This window comes from Microcaecilia unicolor, chromosome 1, assembly GCF_901765095.1.
Source record: "Microcaecilia unicolor chromosome 1, aMicUni1.1, whole genome shotgun sequence".
NCBI lineage: Eukaryota > Metazoa > Chordata > Amphibia > Gymnophiona > Siphonopidae > Microcaecilia > Microcaecilia unicolor.
Window position 1 is genome coordinate 75,794,988 of NC_044031.1, and position 22,605 is coordinate 75,817,592.

At 44.6% G+C, this 22,605-nt stretch overlaps 1 protein-coding gene across 7 annotated transcripts in view; it reads left to right on the forward strand.

The window, feature by feature from the left end:
- RBM33 (RNA binding motif protein 33) overlaps positions 1-22,605 on the forward strand; it is a 453,495-nt gene that overhangs the window by 370,635 nt on the left and 60,255 nt on the right. The window lies entirely within an intron of this gene.

Genomic DNA, 22,605 nt, shown 5'->3' on the forward strand with positions numbered 1-22,605 from the left:
ACACAGACCCATTTCTTCTACTAAATTCCGTAAAGCCCGTGAAATGTTATAGTCAGCTTTAGCAGGAGGAGCCGACCTATCCAGTCCAGGTTGCATGGTTGCATTGAAGTCTCCCGCCATGAACACCCTCCCCCGGGAGAAAAGTTGCAATTCCCTGTGAAGGTACTTAAAAAACCTTTCCTGGTGTTCATTAGGGGCGTAAATATTGGCCAAAGTAAACTCCTCCCTCTCAAGCTGCACATGCAGAAAGAGGAAACGCCCCGCTGTGTCTCTCTTCATATGGAGAACCTGTATGTGAACATCCCTATGAAACAGGATAGCAACTCCTCTTTTTTTCCCCCCTTTAACATCAGAGGCACAGTATACTCCCGGATACATTTTGGAAGCCAATAAGCCCTCATGCTTTGGTAACATGTGCGTTTCCTGTAAAAACACCACCTTCGGGCACATTAAGCGTAGCTCACGCTGAAGGGCGTGGCGCTTGTATGGAGAATTAAGCCCTTTGACATTATATGTAAGCACTTTGAAATCAGACATTAAGCTTACTCAATATATCACTCCTATAAAACAAAGCAAGATTAACACTCAGACCCTCATATACCCAAACCCCCATCTCTCCTTCACTGAACCTTCCGCAGATAGTATAACTCTTCATCCTCCCTTCTTTACCCCGTAACACATACATTACCTGATAGAAGACCCCCCCACCCCCCCCTATACTCCCTCCCCCCCCTCCCCCTCCCTCCCCTAATTCCACTAGCGAGGATTTTAATCCCCCGTCTAGGAATGTGAAAGGAAGAACCCATTAACCCAATCAGCTACCCAGAATCCCTCCCTCCGCCCCCTCCCCATCCTTACCCCTACTCATCCCTCTATGTTCTCTCCTCTGTATTACAAAACCCTCCCCCATATGAAAATAAATCGCCCTTTTCCCACTTCTCCTTTCATACCTTTCATATTTTCCATCCCCCTTCACTCTTAATTATATAATTATGTTCAACATAAACAGGTTAACACGACTCTCATCTATAGATCACCGTACAGGATCATACTGTCAATTCAGGTGCCTGTCCGAGTCTTTTTCACCTTGCCCTGGACACGCTGCCATTTTTGCAGCTTGGCTCTCGTTGTCGGATCCAGTTCCGCTGGTGGGCCATCTGTGGTTACCAGCCCCTCGGATCGTAAGGTCTTCCACACTTCCTCCAGGGACCGGGCTCGATACAAATGCCCTCCCGTGGTGAAGCAAAGGGCAAAGGGGAAAGCCCATCTGTAGGGAATTTTATGTTTCGTTAGGGCTTCCAATGCTGGCTTCATCCCTCTCCTCAGTGCCAAGGTGTGTGCCGACAGATCCTGGAAGACTGTAATTTGCGCGTCGTTATACTCAATATGCTGTACTTGGCGCGCTTTCTGCAACACCTGCTCCTTTATGGTGAAAGTGGAAAAACAGACCACTATATCTCGTGGCCTGTTATCCGACCGTCTTCCTAATGCTCTGTGTGCGCGTTCAAAGGTAATGTCCAGAGAGTCTATCAGCTTGCTACAAAGCAACTTTACAATGGCGCCAACATCTTCTTGTTCCCCCGCTTCCGGAACTCCGCGAAACCGCAAATTATTGCGGCGCCCTCGATTTTCCAAGTCATCTAATTTAAGTTGCATTTCAGCATGCGATGCAAGTACCTTAGCCAGACGAGTCTCAGTATCAATCAACTTTTCGGCGTTCTCGTCAACTCTCACCTCCAAGTCTTCCACGCGGCCTCCCATCTCCCGGAGATCCACGCTCAGCACGTCCATCTTTTCCAGGATTTCCTCCTTTGATGCTTTGATTTCTTTGCGGATCTCCGATAGAAATCTCGCCAAATCTTTGGGCAGGCTCCGCTTACCAGATGATTTACTCGACTCACACAGCGAGGGAGCTGAATCCGAGTCTGAATGAGAGGCGGGTGCAGATGAGAGCACATGGCGTCGCGTGGTCCGGAGCGCTGGCTTCTCTACGGTACGATCACTCTCCTTCCGAGCCGTCGCCATCTGTTTCGACGGGGACTTTCTCTTTATGTTCCACACCCCACGGGGAACGTTATGTTGCCAAATTTAGCCCGTTTGACAAGCTGAGGAGCGCTATTATAGCTCAATTACAGAGGGTGGCGTCGGAGCTAGATCTCTAGGCAGCTATTCAGGTCCGTGACGTCACTTCCCTTTCAGAATAATTGTATATTTTGATATTTTTTCAGTAAAAGTTCTGAAGATTTCAGTTCATTTTACGTAAGGAAATATTTTTGCCCATTGAAGTAACCTTTTCTTAATTTCAGAAGTTATAATTGTCTATCACAATAATGATACAACTAATTATCCTGTCATAGGATATATAGCATAGTAAAGCTAATACTGTTTTAAATTCCTTTTTTTTGTTATGCATATCATTTGTAGTCTTATCCCTCTGTTTACTAAGCCATGCTAGCGCCGACACAGCCCATTCACTTTGAATGGGCTGTGTCGTCATTCTCGCGTGGCTTAGTAAATGGGGGGCGGGGTTAGTGTTTTTTTTGATAGGGAAATAGAGTGGAAGAAAATTAATAGGCTATATTAGGAGTTTGAAATATATAAGCCCCCTTTGTACATGTCACAGCAAAGAATGGCACCAAAGTTGATGGTTGGTTCCCATGCTCTGGAAGATATTTTAATCTGTTCTGAAATGTTATTCAAATACAGCGTAATTTGTAAATCTCTGTTCCACAGTGTTCCAAATATATGGCATACTATATATATCCAACAAACATTACATATTTAATACATTAGTACATATCTGAATAGTGTGTAGAAGACAATAAAAGTTCTTTAAAAACCCAATAAAAATGTTAAAACCCCTATATCTAGATATGAGGAAAGGTGTCGATCCAAGATGGCTGCTCTCTTCATCTGACGCTCACGCCAGCTCTTTGTGATTCATGCAATTTGTCCGCGATGCCAAAAAGAAGGGGCCGATCTGCTTCCATAGCCTTTTAGTGGCAAAGTCTTCCTTCTGGTGTCGGCATACTTGATTTTTATAATCAAAGTACTGGGATTCCTGGAACGTTGGAGGGCAGCCCGCTGGAGCGCTTCGGGGCAGATGGAGGTCCTGGGATGCTCCCTGGGCTAGAGGTTTTACTCAGCCCCGATGTGAGATCCCACCCCCCACAACTGCGAGGCAGTAGCTCCTCACCTTCGGTGTCTCCAACCCTGCTAACCAAGGGTGGGGCAGAAGAAGGGATATGAGAGGCACTTCACCAACCTGAGGGAGCACGGAGGAACCTGGAGCCATTAGCTTCACCAGGAGTGGTAGATGCCGTTCCATCTGATATAGTGGGAGAGGTGTAAGCAAGGAGAAAGTTTCTTCTACTAATAACCCGAGGTACTGATGACTTTATTTCCTTTATATCTAAACCTACTGAAGTGACCCTTGATAGTTTATGGAGTTTCATGGAGATGCGGTAGATTCAAAAGCTTCTTTTTGCCCCTAGCGGGTTCTGGGACAGTTGGTGTGCGCCTTATTCAGCATTTAATGTTAACTGCTGTAAAGGACATTCTAATATGGGGACTTTCGAGAAAAATACATACCTGCAGGCTATGGATAAGGCCTGTGCTTGGTGGCATTGAACACTGGGTAATGCAAGGGGGCTGGATCCTTATGGGTCAATGCTCAATTCCTGGCAGGACTGGGCTCTTCTCCCTTTGAAGCTTGGCGTGCTGGGGATAGCTGTTCCCTGAGGGCTCTGGAGTTGGTGGGGGCTGGCCACCTCCCATCCTTTGAGGAGTAGCCTAATGGTTAGTGATCTGAGTCTGGAGCAGTACTGAGAGACATTGTTGTTCAGGTGAGTGGCAAAAAGATCCACTGAGAGGGTGTCCCACTCTCGGAAGATCCTGCAGGCAATGCCCATGCTGATGGACCACTCATGCGGTTGCATCACCCTGCTCAGTCTGTCTGACACACTGTTGTCTCTCCTTGCCAGGTAAAGCATAGTGCCCTCAAGTCCAAAAACTGACCCAGGTTTTGACCTAGTTTGGAAGGGAAGTTTAAACAAACTGACTCTGGATTAAAAACTTTAACTCAACAAAATAAAGTTCAAGAGAAAGAACTGCAGCATATGTTGACTCTTCAAAGTACTATTATTAAAGATTTAACATATTTGAGGAGGAAGACTGAATCTCTTGAGAATTTTTCTAGGAGTAATAATCTCCGATTTCTTAATTTTCCTAAACAATTTACAGTTTCCCCCTGAGATGTGTTGAACAAATATATTAAAGAAATATTAGGAGTGGTTGAAGAAAGTATCCCACCTTTCTCACAAGTATATTTACCTACTAAACCAACAGCTGAGCAACAAGGTCAAGATAATCAAGTGTTTGATGTTTCTGCTGTATTGGAGTCTTCAGATACTGATTTGGTTATGGTGTCAGCTTTGATTGCTACTGTAGTGCTGGCACCTGACAAGAATTGGTTATTGAAAATGTTCTTTAAAAATAAAGATAAGACTTACCTAGGACTAAAAATTCAAATTTTTCCAGACGTTTCTAAGGACACTCAGAAGAGACATCAGCAATTTCTGTTAATGAAACCAGGTGTTCTTCAGTTAGGAGCTACTTTTTTTTTTTTTTTTGTAGATATCCTTGTAAATGTGTCATCAGATACCAGTCGGTGAAATATGTCTTTTATGAGCCTTCCCATCTTACAGCATTTTTGACAACTTAAACAGATTACTGGGGGACAATAACTCCCCAGTTATAGGCACTCTTTTTGATTAACAGGAATTTAATGATTTGTTAAATGAAGAAAATGCCTTTTATTGTTTTCCTTAAATTAAAATTTCTGTTGTTTAACATCTTAGATCTTAAAAAAGTGGACTAGTATGATTGACAGATGATGTTTTTCTTTATCATTTGTTAGATGTATTTGCATGTTATTGTTATATCATACTTTTCTGTACAAGTATAATTGTACTTGACTAATTCTTGAAATTTTGATAAATTAAAAAAAAAACCCTATATCTATACCTGTGTAACAAATAAGTATACTTCACCCCCCCCCCCCCCAAAAAAAAAAAAAAAAAAAAAAAATTATCCTAGCAAAGGATTGTCAAAGCCTATGCTAATACATTTCACAGAATATATACAAAAATTCTCCAGATTCTTATTTCTTACAGAACACGGTTCCAAAAAAACAATTACAGTTCATCTGAAAATTTATGTTAGTGATTAGAAACTGTCTTTGAAGTAGATGAATCTCCAAAATAAAAATAAGAAAGCCCTTAAGTACTTTTGTCTAATAACTCCAGAAATGATAACAAATAGGTTTTTACAAGAGAGTTCGTATCTACTACTACTTATCATTTCTATAGCTCTACAGGGCATACTCAGCGCTGTACACCATACACAAAAAGACAGTCCCTGCTCAAAGAGCTTACAATCTAGATAAGACAGGTAAACAGACAGAACAATAAGGGTAAGGGAATAAAGAGGTGAGGATAAAAGGACAGGGCAAGTGAGCAGTGGTTAGGAGTCAAAAGTAGTGGTAAAGAGGTGGGCTTTAATTTTGGACTTGAAAACTGCCAAAGACGGGGCTAGACGTACAAGCTCGGGTAGTCTATTCCAGGCGAGAGGTGCGGCAAGATAAAAGGAACGGAGTCTGGAATTAGCAGTAGAGGAGAAGGGGACAGATAAGAGAGATTTATCTACAGAATGGAGTACCCGAGAGGGGGCATAGGGAGAGACAAGAGTGGAGAGGTACTGGGGAGTGGCAGAGTGAATGCACTTATAGCTCAATAAGAGAAGTTTGAATTGAATGCGGAAACGAATAGGGAGCCAGTGAAGTGACTAGCATTTTATTGTAAGTACATAAGTATTGCCATAGTGGGAAAGACCAAAGGTCCATCAAGCCCAGCATCCTGTTTCCAACAGTGGCCAATCTAGGTCACAAAACCCGGCAAGATCCCAAAAATGTACAAAAAGGTATTTATTCGTTAAGTAGTTTTTATGTGCATGGTAAATATTGGATTTATATATAATTTAAGTATAGTATACACCATTTCAAAGTTTTTCAATAAAAATTGTCAATTTTTTTGTGTATTGACTGATCTGGGACTTAAGTACAGTAAAATCTTGCAAAATCCACCATATAAATTATCCATTCTGTTTGTTCATTTGCTGTTTATTTGCTATAATTCTTATTATATAGCAGTACATCAGTATACGATCATAAATCAAGCATAGTAACAATAATACTATGGAGTGGAGGAGTAGCCTAATGGTTAATGCTGTGAACCAGGGGAACTATGTTCAATTCTGCAGCTCCTTGTGACTCTGGGCAAGTCACTTTACCCTCCTTTGCCCCTGGTACAAAATAAGTACCTGTATATGATTTGTTTCTAACCACAGAGAGGTGGTATATCAAATCCCATCCCCTTTCCCCTTAAAAAAAATTACAATTTAATAAGATTAATAATGAAAAAAAAATCGCAAGAATCCTCATTTAAAATAAAAATTACCCAAGCAGGTGACTGACTATGCTTTGTACTTTGGAAACAATATTTGTTAATATTAATTTGTGAAACAAAGTTTTCCATATAAAAGGACCATAGTGAGGAACAGCAAAATCACATCTAGAAGTCAACCTCGTATCAGAGCCAGAAAATAAACAAAGCTGAATTAGTGATGAACATAAAGAACATTGGGAGACATACTCCTGCAGACAACAGACCAAATGCTGTGGCTCAGTGTGGTGTAGAACACAAAGTATAATACACAAGTTTTAAAACTGCAATGTAATCACATCAGGCAACCACTTCAAATCTCTGAGACCTGGAGTGATGTCATGCCTGTCCATAACCTGCTGCAAGAAACCAGGGTTTTATGCTTAATATATGTTGATTAATCTGTTTTTAAAGACCTCTATAATGATACGTTTTGCTTCCTGGTGAAAGGGTTGAATGAAATCTAATAGGGGAAAAAGATGATTCTTTGAAGCACAAGGTAGTTGCTGCTCTTCTGCTGCAGCTTCACTGTTGTGTTTCTAGCTAAGGTTTGTAACTACAGTAGGGACTAGATTCTGTATATGGTGCCGATAAAATTTGATGCTAATCTCTATTCTGTAAATTGCACTCAGAGTTTGGCATCATTTATAGAATAGCGTTTGGCGCCAGGATCTGCATTCAATTTTAGGCATGAGGATTTACACCAAGTAAAGCCTGTTGCAAATTCTTGCGCCTAAATTACGCACGCATTTCCCTTATTCTATAAAACTGCACATAAATTCCAGGAATGCCCCGTTCTGCCCACGGCCACACCTCCTTTTCAGTTCCACACGTAAATATATGCATAGATCCTGTGTGTGTAAATTTAAATTGATGCCAATTAGCACCCAATTATGAATGCTAATTGACTTCAATTAAATTGGGTGCACACCCAAATTTCTGCACACAATTTTGAGCAGATATATTGAAGTAGGCCATAGATACCTGCTTTGCACTATAAAGATCTGTAAATGTAGAGGGAATTTGACTACTGAAACAGTTTGTAATGTAGCAAACAACAGCTGCAGTGGAAAGTAGTTTCTTAGTTCTTTTCCCTGCTGTGAATACTTTTTATGGTAAGGTAGCATATAGATTGAAATGAAAACATGAAATGAAATAAAATTGTATGGCATTGAGGCTTATAAGGACTACAGAATAAAGGATTTGATATAACTCAAAGCCAGATGCTGTCTTTGGTTCTCTTTTTCAGTAAGCTGGTATTTAAAAAGTATAAGTGTTCAATTGATGAGCATGTTATGGGTCTTAAGTTCTCTTTTGATAAAAAGATATGATCATTTGAAATATAGTTTTTTCCCCAAAATATGCCTCTTCACACTTGTGGCTCTGATTTTTTTTTCCCCTGAATTGGCTCGTTACCTAGAGGGGAAACAGCATTGTCAAAGCTAATAGAATCCTATGTAGTGTGCAGTCTGAGATCAGTAACAGTGCCAATGACAGGTATAGCCTTATCAAAAGAGGGACCTCATAAGATATTGCCTTGGGACACCATACCACTGTCCTTGTGCGTATCTTGACAATGTTATCTGTTCTTTCAGTATGCAGTTTCAAATGTCTGTCATGAGAACATAAATTAATTTAATGTCACCTGAAGACATGCAATTAATCCTTTAGAGGTTTTCATAATACCTTTACAGAAAGAGTTGCCAGTTGTGGTGGCTTTGGATTTTGGGGCTTAGCAAAAGATAAGGAAAATTAATTTTTCATCAGGGTTAATACAAGCTAGCGTCACAAAAGCTGAGAAAAACTGTTGGAGAATTTGTCAGATGTCACCCTAGAATAATGCTGCTTATATCTGATAGGTTTAATCAAGAGTTGAGATTTCTATAGAGAGGGATTAATCAATTTGCTTTCACTGAATGCTGGTTGGTGATATCGCTCCTTCATGGAGTTTAAGAATGAAAATAAGATTTGATCTGTCACATACCAAGAAACCCTCATAGCATCAATAGACATTTTTATCAGTACATTTAAAGCATTTGTTATAAGTAAATTTGTCCTGCTAGCACTGGTGGCACATAAACCTAATCTTTATTATAGTGCAGTTTATTGTCTTTGACAGAGTAACATACTTTATTTAATCATAAGCCTTTTATTACATTATAAAATGTTGCTTAACAAGATAACTAATATAGGCAGTGTATTATATGTTTGATTAAATGGGAAGCTTTGTCCACATTCAACGAAATAGACTTAATGGTAACTAAACTGCTATCATAACATTTTTTTTTTTTTAATTAAAAAAACAAAAATTGATCCTGGTAAGCAACAAACTCTCATAGCTGATAACGCTGTGGGAATCTTTTACTAATGATTGGTGCATGTTATCTGCCACAAGGCCCTTTTTATTCCTGCAGACCCAGCTACAGATAACATGTGCTAGTTATTAGAGGGGGACAGGACCTAAGGGGATCTTTTACTAAGGTGTGCTAGCGTTTGTAGTTCACCCTAAAAATCAGCTAGCACTAAATGCTGAGACGCCTATAGGAATATAATGGGTTTCTCGGCGTTTAGCACCAGCTAAGAATGCTAGTGCACCTTAGTAAAATACCGCCAGACTTTGTATAGTGCGCCTGGAGATCTGTACCGAAATCTAAGCGTATTCTGTAACAACGCTAATAATTTAATTGTCTTAAGCTAATCAGCATTTATAACAGCTCTTAGCAAGCAATAATGAGCACTAATTGGCAATAATTAGAATTTACACATACAACTCGCTAAGCGCATTCTGTAATGCACTGCACCTAACTTAACTCAAGCAGACAAAAAGGGGCGTGGTTATAGGTGGGGGAAATGGGCATTTTGTGTGTGTTCTGAAATTTACGAGCGTAGTTATAGAATATGGCCCAGTGCGCCTAAATCTGCCAGGATTTACACCAAATTTTCATTGATGTAAATGGAGGCGTGTAGTTTTAGGCGCTAAGATACCAACTAAACGAATTCTATATACTGCACCTAAATCTAGACGCCACTTATAGAATATGCTTAGTTGCCACGCCAATTTTTTTTTTTTTAGCCGCCATATATAGAATCTCCCCCTGAGTGACTAAAAGCTAATCCAAATAAAACAATGAGGTTTTCATTCTAGGCCGTAGTTCACCTTTAAACTGTCAACAGTAACAAAAGTATTTAAGACTATTCGTTTACAGTTTGATCAACAGTTATTGATTTCCCAGCACTGATTCTATTTTTATATTTGTATTCATATCTTATATCTGTATTTTCTCTTTCGCTCTTAGAAATATTAGAGGTATTCATTTGGTTTACACTTACGCACACTAAATTGGCTATGTGCATACAAAGTCTAATTCTTGCAGGTAAAGTTGATTTACATATATTAAATGATTTTTACTTGCTTGAATCAAATTTTGCACTTATTAATTTCTGCAAGAAAACAAAAAATGTCTGAAATTCAAGCCCCTAAAAATGGACCAAAACTTTGTTCATGCACATCCTATCTATCTATATATCTTTATCTATCTATCTATCTATATTTAAACAAGCCACTTCCACCTTTTTGAACCCTAAATAAATTAGGATGATAACTCTCTTATAAAAAATGCATTACAGATATCAATCTGATTTGTAAAATAGCATAAAAAGAATATTAGTAGTTTTTATACACCATCACTACAACAGAAGAATTTACATTCATGAAATCAATATAAAATTACTGGTTGCTTGTAAACCTTGTGTAAAATAGTCTGGCACAAGTGCTTCTTGAATAACCAAGTTTTTAACAGTCTACAAAACTTCATGAAATCATGCTCATGGTTCATATTAAGTGGCAGAGAATTCCAGAAACAACTAAATGTAGTTTCTTCTGGGATATCTTCAGCTGAGTTGCTGAGACTGCTGGCATCTCTAGCTTATTCAAATGGACTGACCAAGTAGGTGAAATCTAGAATTTAATTATACAGTTGAAATCAGATAATAGGGGCAAGAGCCATATAATATTCTAAAAGAGAGACAGAGTATTTTATACTCTATCCAAGCTAAAACTAGCAACCAATGTGAAATGTATCAAATTTAGACTTGGAAAATAATCCTGGCCAAAGTGTTTTATAATAGTTTTAATTTGGTTAATGATCTTTTTGACGTACCTATGTATAACACATTACAATAATCTAATCTACATAAAATAATGGCTTGACTTTGAGGGTCAGTCAGGGTTAAAGTCTTCTTACCGTACAGAGATGCCATCATTTACTTTGATAAATAATCAAGGAAGTTCTTTAGATGAAGGTAAAGATGTAACTGTGATTTTCTTTTTGAGGGGGGGGGGGGGGGGATCACAGTTGTATTTGATATTTAAATCAAGGCTTGATTCAGCATCTTGAGAGTATAGAGGTCTGTGGAACAGTAGCCTTATAATTTCTTTCCTGTTTGGAAGAACTCGGTGAATATCTATTGATCAAGATTTGTGAGAGTGTGGCTGGGATGCGCATCACAGTTCGGTTTGGGGTGGTGTGGGTCTGCATTCTTTTGGCACCTAGTTTTTGCTAAGTTCTGTCCTCTCTGTCCTATTACTGGAGTTCCTTTTTTAGTCTTTCTTTTGTTTGCTTTCAGCTCTAGTTGCCAGGTTTAATTACTATTATATATATAGTATATAAACGGATCTGATGGCCTGTGCCCTAGGGCGGTATATCAAAAGCAGAATGAACTTGAAACTTGAAGCATCAATTTTTCCCCCCATTTTTAAAAATTATATATGCAATATTTGGGGAAAATTATTAAAGGAAATGGGACCCATTGGGAAAGGATAGGGAGATACAAATACTGAAAAGGAATCTTGGCTTTAGGAGATTTATAGCTGGAAATTAGAGAATGACATGGGGATAAAATTTGTCCCTGTCCCCATGACTTCGGTCTCCATCCCCACCCTGTCCCTGCAGGTTCTGTCCTAGCCACGACCCCGTGGGATCTATTCTCATCTGCAGAAGCCTAAAACACTTATGATCATAACACTTATGATTTCTTATTTAAATCTTTTTATTAAAGTATAAAAAGGAACAATATGCTGTGCAACTGTTGTGTTTAAATTACAAATAGAAAACAATAATAACAATGAGCAGCAGTAATAACCCTCCTTACCACCACCACCCTCTACCCTTCCAACCCCAACAATAGCTGACTTCTACTACCCCAATGAATCCTAATTCACCCTGTTAAAATGTCCAGGGGTACAAAATACAACCTGTTCTGTATGCCCTATGAAGCACTGTTATGATTTTTAATCTGTGGATGAATAGGGTTAGCATACATCCATTTTTACTTGTCCTCTTTTTGAGGCTGGTCAACCGGGCGGGTTTTGCTAGCCTGCCCGTTTGTCCGGATTTGTGCGGACAAACGGATAGGCAGGTGGGCCTAGGGGTGTCCTATCCTCTCCCCCTTACCTTACTGTACTGCCCTCTTGGTCTGGTGACCTCTTTGGGGCAGGAAAGAGCCCCCTCTTTCTTGCCCGCAGCGGCTACAGACTGTTCCTTGCTCAGTGGCGTACCAAGGGTGGAGCGGTGGGGATGGTTCGTCTTGGGTGTAAATACAAAGGAGGTGCTCTGCTCCTGCTGCTCCCAACCCATCCCTTTATTCAGGCCGCCAGTGCCGCTGTTGCCTCCTCTCCACAGTCCCCAGTCTTAGTCTCCACCTGCCTACCCTCTGCTCCCTTGATAGCCCCCTTCTCTCTGCCACCCGGCGCCCTGCATTTTTAAAATCACTGAATCGGCAGAGCCAGCGTGCAGCGCCTTGTGTCTGTGAAAGAAGCAGATCGCCTCATGCCTTTCCTCACTGTTTCCTGCCCTCGCGAAAATAGGAGGTTACATCAGAGCAGTATGGGACACAGTGAGGGAAGGCCCGTGGCATGGTGGGAGAATGGGTCTGGGGCTGAAAAGGGGGCTGTAGTGCAAGGCAGGTGGATGTAGGGGACTGGAACTGGGGGCTGAAAAGGCGGGTAGGTAGGTAGGTAGGATAAGGGGGCTAGTACTGGAACTGGCTGAAAAGGGGCAGGTCCAGCATTGGAAGAAGCTGCATGGGGGGCAGATCCTGGATAGAAGGGAGAGAGAGGGAGGGCAGACCCTGGATTGATGGAAGGGGCAGAGAGAGGGTAAACCCTGGATGGATGGAAGGGAGAGCAAGGGCAGACAATGTTGGAAGGGGGCGAAGGAGAGGGCAGACGGGTAGATGGTGGATGGAAAGGAGAGAGAGGGCAGATAGTGGTTGGAAGGGGCAGAGGGAGAGAGAGGGCAGATGGTGGATGGAAGGGTCAGGGAGAGAGAGGGCAGACAATGGATGGAGGGGGCAGGGAGAGAGAAGGCAGACACTGGATGGCAGGGAGGGAGAGAGAGAAGAGAAGGTAAGGTAAGCAGAAACCAGAGACAATAAACTATAAATAAAATATATTTTTTCTTTTTTTGCTTTAGGATAAAGTAGTATTGTATCTGTGTTAAAAAATGTTTATAATAGAAAATGTAAATAAGGTAATCTTTTTATTGGACTTATTTTATTACATTTTGAGTAACTTTCAGAGAACAAAACCCTCTTCCGGTCAAGGTAGGATACTGTAACAGCAGTATACTGTATTGACCTGAGGAAGGAGGTTTTGGCCTCTGAAAGCTAAATGTATTAGTCCAATAAAATGGTGTTATCGTATCTATATAAATAATTCTCACCTGGAACATTCTGAAGCTCACTGTGTGGGAGGGAAACACTGAAGGCTAGGCTGTCAGCAACACTCACTCTCACTCATGCACCACTCACTGTCACTCATAGACTCACCCTCAGCCACGCCCCTTCCGGACATAATTCGCAACCCCAACGTTCTAAATGAAGCCTCAGTCGGAAGTGTGAGGCGGTCGAGATATCCGTTTTGGTCCATTACTGTGTCACAACGTCATGACGAACGAGGGCGGAGATCTCCACGAGTTGCATGAAATGCGGACACACCAACAAGGCTCCGATACCGTCCAACGAGGCTCCGATACCGTCCGACATGACACACACATGTCCCCGAAGTGCGTGAAATTCGGCCACACCATCACTGACGACGCTCCAATACCAGCGAACGCACGAAAATGGCCGAGGTCTCGCGAGTGCCCATCAAGGTGCAGGTAGGCGCTAGGGGCGGGGAACGCGTGAAAATCCCAAGGACTCGCTTCCAGTGCCCATGAAGGTGCAGGTAGGTGCTGGGGGCGGGGAGCAGGCCTCCCATACTGGTGAGGAATGCGTGAAAATCCCAAGGACTCGCTTCCAGTGCCCATGAAGCTGCAGGTAGGCGCTGGGGGCGGGGAGCAGGGCTCCCATACCGGCGAATGACACTTCAAACAAACACTACAGGAAAACCTTGCTAGCACCCGTTTCATTGCTTTCTGAAACGGGCATTTTTTTACTAGTTTTCTATATTTTATTTCTATCTAAAGTGGTGATTGGTATTTGTTTTTTCAAATTTACATCTGCTATCATTATATTTTGCACAGTACTCAGGGACATTTTCTGTTTCTGTGGTGTTGCATTGTATGCAGAATCTGTCATCTTGGGAGGTTCAGAAAGTTTGTGGTTACTTATTCTATAGTGGATTAGAGTTTCTCCGAGAACAAGCAGGCTGCTTGTTCTCACTGATGGGTTGACGTCCACAGCAGCCCCAGGATCGGAAGATCCTCCTAGCAACAGAAGTTTGCTAGCTCTCGCGAGATCCGCATGCATCGCGCATGCGCGACTGTCTTCCCGCCCGCTACAGCGTGCTCCTCAGTCTCTCTTTTTCCGTGGTCAGAACCGACGTGTATTGCTCATTCGCAGCCTCAGAGAGGCTCCCGTCGCGTTCTTCACTGCGGTTTAGCGCCTTTTCGGCTTGTTCTTCGATATCTCTCTTGTCTGTTTAAAAAAAGAAAAATAGAGTGTTGTTGTTTTCCTGTACTTCTCGAAGTTTCTCCAGGTAAGTTTCCTTTCTTTTCCATGTGTGGCCTGTTCCGCCGCCCGTCCGGGTCTTTTCCCCTTTTTTGTTGCCTTTTTTCGGCATCATCGCATTTGACCTCGCTGGTGCGATTTTTCCGCCCATGTCCTCGAAGCCTGCCAGCGGCTTCAAGAAGTGCATGCGCTGCCACCGGACGATCTCGCTAACTGATAGACACGTTTCGTCTCTTCAGTGTCTCGGGGCTGGTCATCGCCCGGATGCCTGTACGTTGTGCCTCCAGCTTAAAAAGAGGACCCAGGCGGCGAGATTGGCTCAGTGGAACGTTCTGTTCGGAGCCTCGTCCGGTCTTTCGACGTCATCGTAGCCAGCGGTACCGAGGTAATCGCCGGTATCGATGTCGGCATCGGAGGGAGCATCGACGTCTGGAGTGCAGGTGATGGCTGTCCAGAGATCCCACGCTGGTAGCAGTGAGCCATCGAGTGGGTCTCCACCTGCCTCGAGGGCTCCTGCTGTGCAGGCCCCCCGGGGCCGACCGTCTTCAGACCCGGCCCGGAGGAGATGTCTGGATTCGACGTCGTCCTCTTCAGTACCGGGAGGTGCTGATGGCATGCTTCGCGCAAAGACGAAGAAGCACCGTCATCGGTCACCTTCCCGCCACGGTACCGAGAGCTCCGGGACACCGAGGGATTCGGTACCCGTGAAGCGTCGACGCCGGGAGGACCGCTCACCCTCCATACAAGAGGTGTCGATGCGCTCTGCTACGGACAGCGCGGTACCGCCTCCATGTCCCAGACAGGTTCTTAGCTCATCGCCGGTACCGGCCCCACTGTCTTCCTTGACAGCCACTCTGGACGTGCGCCTCGAGGCCATCCTTCCAGGTATCCTGGAAAGGCTGCTGCGTTCTTCTGCTCCGGTACTGCCGGTGCCTGCGCTGGCGGTACCGTTGAGTCATGCGGCAGTTGGCTCTCCGCCCGTGGTACGGACTGCGACACCGATACCGCTTGTGGTATTGGCGTCTGCTGCCACCCAGGACGACTCTAGAGGAAGCTTCGTCGCCGCCTGCGCAGGAGTCTTCTTCTCGACACCGCCGTAGGGGACTGGGTTCCTCGGCGTCGAGACAGGCTCGACCGGACTGAAGTTCATGAACTTGTGTCCGATACCGATGGTGAGGCCTCGTGGGAGGCGGAGGAGGACACCAGGTATTTCTCTGACAAGGAGTCTTGTGGTCTTCCTTCCGATCCCACCCCTTCGCCAGAGAGAAATCTTTCTCCCCCTGAGAGTCTGTCTTTCTCTTCCTTTGTCCGGGAAATGTCTACGGCCATTCCCTTCCCAGTGGTTACTGAGGATGAGCCCAGGGCTGAGATGTTCGAGGTCCTGGACTATCCTTCACCACCTAAGGAGTCGTCCACTGTTCCCCTTCATAATGTCCTGAAGCAGACATTGATGGCGAACTGGGCGAAGCCGTTAAGTAACCCCCACATTCCCAAAAAGATTGAGTTCCAGTATCGAGTCCATGGGGATTGTATGCAGAATCTGTCATCTTGGGAGGTTCAGTTTTAATTTTTTCTAAATAGAAAGTTTGTGGTTACTTATTCTATAGTGGATTAGAGTGGATCTGTGTCTGTGAAAAAGACACTGCTTTCAGTTGGCATTGATGATCTGTACTATTCTGGTTGGTTTCGTTTTACAATAGGTGAATTGATGTTCTAGTGTTCACTGCAGTGTTTAAGATGCTTCCTTTTCCTAGGTACATCATTGTGTGACTCGTAGAAATTACTGCTTATGGTATGGTACAATTGCTCTATAGGTCCGGAGTGTTTTGTATTCTCAGTAGCCTAGCACTGGATTTTGGAGGGGTGTGTTAAAAAATGACCAGACCTGGGTGTCAAATACCTTAGGTACGCCACTGCTCTTGCTGCCTCTGGTCCTGGCGCCGATTCAAAATGGCTACCGAGAGTTCACGTGTCGGCCTCGTGAGACTTCCGCAGAAGTCTTTCAGGGTCACTGCTTGAACTTTGGGCAGCCATTTTGAATTGGAGCCAGGACGGGAGGCAGCAAGACAGTCTAGCCACTCCGGGCAGGAAAGAGGGGGCGCTTTCCTTCCCGAAGAAGTCACTAGACCACCAGGGCAGTACAGTAAGGTAAGGGGAGGGGATGATAGGACACCCTTAGGGGGTGTGACGGGTCGCGGTGGGAGTGTGATGGGGTGTAGTGGGGGCAGAGCATGTGTCTTCTATTTGGGGGGGGGGGAGCAAATATGGTAGTCCTACGGATGAATAAGAAGTCATCAACAATCTCAGGATTCAGTCTAGCTCTCCTGTCTTCCACAGTCCCTCCTGCAATAGACAACATTGTCTTAAATAATGTGCTGGTAGCAGGATGTACAGATGCACCATGCAAATTTTGCTATGTGTAGCCAGCATGTTTGCTTGTTTTTCAAAAAAAAAAAAATATGAAAATATTGTTGTCTGCATCAAACATAAATAACAGTCCAGTTCATCAACAGGCTTCAAAGTAGAAAGTGGCATGGGAACAAAGTTTGTTCTCGTCCTTACTGACTCGGTTCCCATCCCCACCCTGTCCCTGCGGGATCTGTCCCCGGCCTGTCCCCATGGGCTGTGTCCCCGTCTCCGTGTCATTCTCTAAGCTTGATGTTGGGGGTGCTTGTGCCCCCTGTGTCATCTGCTGTAGCGGTGCCTGGCCCTTCACCTGTGATGAGGTCTGACATGCTGGAAGTCCTGGATTATTCTTCTCCACCTAAAGAGGCTGTGACAGTCCCTCTCCATAAGGTACTGAAGGAATTCCTTATGAGAAACTGGTCTGCCCCTCTGTCTGGCCCTGTGGTTCCCAAGAAAGCAGAATCCCAATATTGGATCCACGGTGAACCTGGAATGATGAGGTCCCAATTACCCCACAATTCCATGGTGGTGGATTCCGCTCTCAAGAGAGCCAGGAGTACTAGGGACTATGATTCTTTTGGGAGAAAGGCGTACCAGGCTGCTATGCTCGCGTTCAAGATCCAATCATACCAGCTGTTCACGAGCATACACTTGCGGGACTGAATAAGTCAACTGTCCAGTTTGGTTGATGCACTCCCTGCGTAGTTGGCCAAGCCTTTTTTTTTTTTGCCAGGTGGTCAGTCAGCAGAAGGCGTATCGCAAGTTCCTGGCAAGGGGTACTTTTGACACTTTTGACATAACATCCAAGATCGCTGCTCAAGGTATAGTGATGCGCAGACTCTCATGGTTGCGTGTCTCTGACCTAGATCATTCGGTCCAGCAGCGGGTGACGGATGTTCCTTGCCGGAGGGACAATCTTTTTGGAGAAAAAGTAGAGGATCTTGTTAACCAGATTAAAAAGCATAATGATGCTATGGATTTTCTCTCCCACCGGGCGCCTTCTGCTACAGCCTCCTCATCTAGGAGGTATTTTGGAGGGAAGAGAAGTGCTCCCTATTCCTACTCTAGCCGTAGGTACACTCCTGCTTCTCGGCGGCCTGCGCAGGCTCAGCCCCAGTGCGCTCGTTCTCATCAACAGCTTGCGTATAAGGCCCATTCTGCTCCCCAGCAAAAGCAAGGGACGGGCTTTTGACTGGCTCCAGTTCAGCATAGCCTCTTTCAAAGTGTCCGTGCCAGACGACTTGCAGGTAGGAAGGAGGTTGATGTTTTTTCACCAGAGGTGGCCTCTTATAACCTCCGACTGGTGGGTTCTTCAAATAGTCCGGTTAGGATACACCCTCAATCTGATTTCCAAACCTCCAAATTGCCCACCGGGAGCTCATTCTTACAGCCCCCAGCACAGGCAGCTACTTGCAGAGGAACTCTCCGCCCTTCTAAAGGCCAATGCGGTTGAACCCATTCCACCAGGGGAAGAAGGGCTGGGATTCTATTCCAGGTACTTCCTTGTGCAAAAGAAAACGGGGGATGCATCCCATCCTAGACCTAAGGGGCATGAACAGTTATCTAGTCCGAGAAAAGTTCAGGATGGTTTCCCTGGGCACCCTTTTTCCCATGATTCAGGAAAACGATTGGCTATGCTCTCTGGACTTAAAGGATGCTTATACCCATATCTCGATACTCACAGGAAGTATCTTCGGTTTCGGCTAGGAACACAGCACTTTCAGTACTGTGTACTGCCCTTTGGTCTGGCGTCTGCACCCAGAGTGTTTACCTAGTGTCTGGCTTTAGTCGCAGCGTCGCTACGTGGACTGGGAGTGCATGTGTTCCCTTATCTCGACGATTGGCTGGTGAAGAGCACATCGGAGGTGGGTGCTCTGCAGTCCATGCGAATGACTATTCAGGTGCTAGAACTACTGGGGTTTGTGATCAATTATACCAAGTCCCATCTCACCCCAGTTCAAAAATTGGAGTTCATTGGAGCACTGTTGAACACAAGGACAGCTTGAGCTTTTCTCCCCGAGGCGAGGGCAGACAATCTCCTGTCCCTAGTGTCTATGGTTCGAGCGTCTCAACAGATCACTGCTCGGCAGATGTTGAGACTTCTGGGTCACATGGCCTCCACAGTTCACGTGACTCCAATGGCACGTCTACACATGAGATCAGCTCAATGGACCCTAGCTTCCCAGTGGTGTCAATTGCGGACAGTCTAGAGGGTGTGATCCAACTGTCCACCGACTTTCGGAATTCCTTGCAGTGGTGGGCAATTCGGCCCAATCTGACCTTGGGATGTCTATTCCAAATTCCTCAGCCACAAAAAGTGCTGACGACGGATGCATCCCTCCTGGGGTGGGGGGCTCATGTAGATGGGCTTCACACTCAAGGAGCTTGGTCCTTTCAGGAAAAAGGTCTGCAGATCAACCTCCTTTAATTGAGTGATCTGGAACGCTCTAAAGGCTTTCAGAGATCGGCTGTCCAACCAAGTAATCTTAATTCAGACAGACAATCAGGTTGCCATGTACTACACCAACAAGCAGGGGGGGGCACCGGATCTCGCCCTCTGTGTCAGAAAGCCGTCCAAATGTGACTTTGGGCACGCCGTTACGGCATGTTCCCCAAGCCACTTATCTGGCAGGTGTAAACAACAGTCTGGCCGACAGGCTAAGCAGGATAATGCAACCTCACGAGTGGTTATTGAACATGAGTGTAGTCCGCAAGATCTTCCGAGCGTGGGGCACCCCCTCAGTGGATCTTTTTGCCACTCAGATCAATCACAAAGTCCCTCAGTTCTGTTCCAGGCTCCAGGCCCACAACAGACAAGCGTCAGATGTCTTTCTCCTACATTGGGGAACAGGCCTTCTGTATGCGTATCCTCTAATACCTCTAGTAGGGAAGACTTTGCTGAAACTCAAGCAAGACTGCGGAACCATGATCCTGATTGCACCCTTCTGGCCGCGTCAGATTTGGTTCCCTCTTCTTCTGGAGTTGTCTTCCGAAGAACCGTGGAGATTGGATTGTTTTCCAACCCTCATCACTCAGAACGAGGGGTCGCTTCTACATCCCAACCTCCAGTCTCTGGCACTCACGGCCTGGATGTTGAGGGCTTAGAAATTGCCTCCTTGGGTCTTTCAGAGGGTATCTCCCGAGTCTTGCTTGCTTCCAGGAAAGATTCCACAAAGAGGTGTTACTCTTTCAAATGGAGGAGGTTTGCCATCTGGTGTGGCAGCAAGGCCCTAGATCCTCTTTCTTGTCCTACATAGACCCTACTTGAATACCTTCTACACTTGTCAGAGTCTGGTCTCAAGACCAACTCCGTAAGAGTTCACCTTAGTGCGATTAGGGCCTATCATCGCCGTGTAGAGGTTAAGCCTATCTCTGGCAGCCTTTAGTTGTTCGCTTCATGAGAGGTTTGCTTTTGTCAAAGCCCCCTGTCAAGCCTCCACCAGTGTCATGGGATCTCAACGTCGTTCTCACCCAGCTGATGAAAGCTCCTTTTGAGCCACTGAATTCCTACCATCTGAAGTACTTGACCTGGAAGGTCATTTTCTTGGTGGCTGTTACTTAAGCTCGTAGAGTCAGTGACCTTCAGGCCCTGGTAGTTCATGCACCTTATATCAAATTTCATCACAACAGAGTAGTCCTCCACACGCACCCTAAATTCCTGCCGAAGGTGGTGTCGGAGTTCCATCTGAACCAGTCAATTGTCTTGCTAACATGCTTTCCCCATCCTCATACCCACCCTGGCGAAAGCAGTTTGCATACCTTGAACTGCAAGAGGCCATTGGCTTTTTACGTGGAGCGGACGAAGCCCTACAGACAGTCCGCCCAGTTGTTTGTTTCTTTCGATCCCAACAGGAGGTGAGTCGCCATCGGAAAGCGCACAATCTCCAATTGGCTAGCATATTGCATTTCTTTCACTTATGCCCATGCTGGGTTGACTCTAGAGGGCGATGTCACGGCTCGTAATGGAAGAGCCAAGGCTGAGTCAGTGGCTCACTTAAAGTCCGCCTCCATTGAAGAAATTTGCAAGGCTGCGACATGGTCATCTCACTACTGCCTTCAGCAGGATACCCAACGCGACAGTCGTTTTCGGCAGGCAGTGCTGCAGAATCTGTTCGGGGTTTAGAATCCAACTCCACCCCCCTAGACCCATTTTGATTCTGTTCCAGGCTGCACTCTCAGTTAGTTCTTTTTGATTTCAGGTCAATTTTTGTTATGTTCATTGTTTTGGGTGAGCCTGGATGCTAGGGATACCCCAATTGTGAGAACAAGCAGCCTGCTTGTCCTCAAAGAAAGCAAAGATACTTACCTGTAGCTGGTATTCTCCAAGGACAGCAGGCTGATGGTTCTGACAAACCCGCCCTCCTCCCCTTTGGAGTTGTTATTATGGTTGTTCTTGTTTATATGCTTTTTTATTAAACTAAGGAGACACGCTCGTGCATTGCGCGGGAAGCCGTTAGTGCATGCGCAGTCCATTCTGCTCGCGCAATGGAACGTTCCCAAAGATCTTCATTTTTGCTGGAAAATTTTTTCTTCCGGTTCCTGGGCCGCTGTGGACAATGACGACCTAATTGTGAGAACAATTAGCCTGCTGTCCTCGGAGAATACCAGCTATAGGTAAGTATCTTCGCTTTATCTCCGCTGGATAAGAACATAAGGACACTATATAACCTTTCCTCTCCTCTGCCCTCACTGTACCTGAAACACATGTACCTTTATTCGACCACAATATCACCTTGTATTTGTTTCTCTACCGGACTTGGCGAATGCCTTTACAGTAATATGTAAGCCATATTGAGCCTGCAAATAGGTAGGAAAATGTGGGATACAAATGTAATAAATTAAATAAATAAACATAAGAATAGCCATACTGGATCAGACCATGGCCCATCTAACCCAGTATCTTGCTTCCAACAGTGGCCAATCCAGGGCACAAGTACCTGGCAGAAACTCAAATAGTAGCAGCATTCCATTATAGAGAATTCCAGGCCTCCAGTCCAAACAAAGAGTTTGTGCTGCCCAAGAAACACTTCAGCATGTAGTAAGAAAGTAACGAGATAACATTACAATGAGAGAGGGTACATTATATGCAGGACTCGGATAATACTGAGAACAGGCCTGGGCCCTCTGGCCACAGAGCTGACCAGAGCATCTCCTAAACTATCAGGGGCTAGTGTGTACAAACATCCTCATGTGAGGCAAGATACTAGATGTGGCTTCTCAGAAAGTACACTTCTAGAGCACATATCCATGACTATGATGGGGAGAGAGGCAGTAGGGTTGATACAGAAAGGTCTGTATGTGACAGACAACAGTTGAAAGGTAAAGGGAAAAAAAGGTGAAGGCTACACAATGCTTTCATGCATTGAAATTTTTTCAAGAGGAAAATGACATTATTGTGGAGATGGTTACTGCAATTACTCTACCCTGTTTGGGACCAAAATCATTAAGGTGCTATCCTCATCTAAAAAAGCCATTTTGGAAGGCTATATCCCAATCTGTCAGGTCTTTGGGTAGACTAGAGATCTGTCAGTCACATAAGGCATTGCTACAGGGACATAAAAGGCCTGCTTCAGAAAAGATGTGTCTTATATGAGGGCACACGCCAAAACAACAGGTGGAGGTAGTCCCTGCAGCATAATTCTCACACCACTGCAGCAAAGACTGGCAACTCTTCTGGGTCCCCAGTATTTTGATGGCCTTGCAGAAAGCCAGGACTTGGCCCACAAAACAGCAAGTATGAGCACTC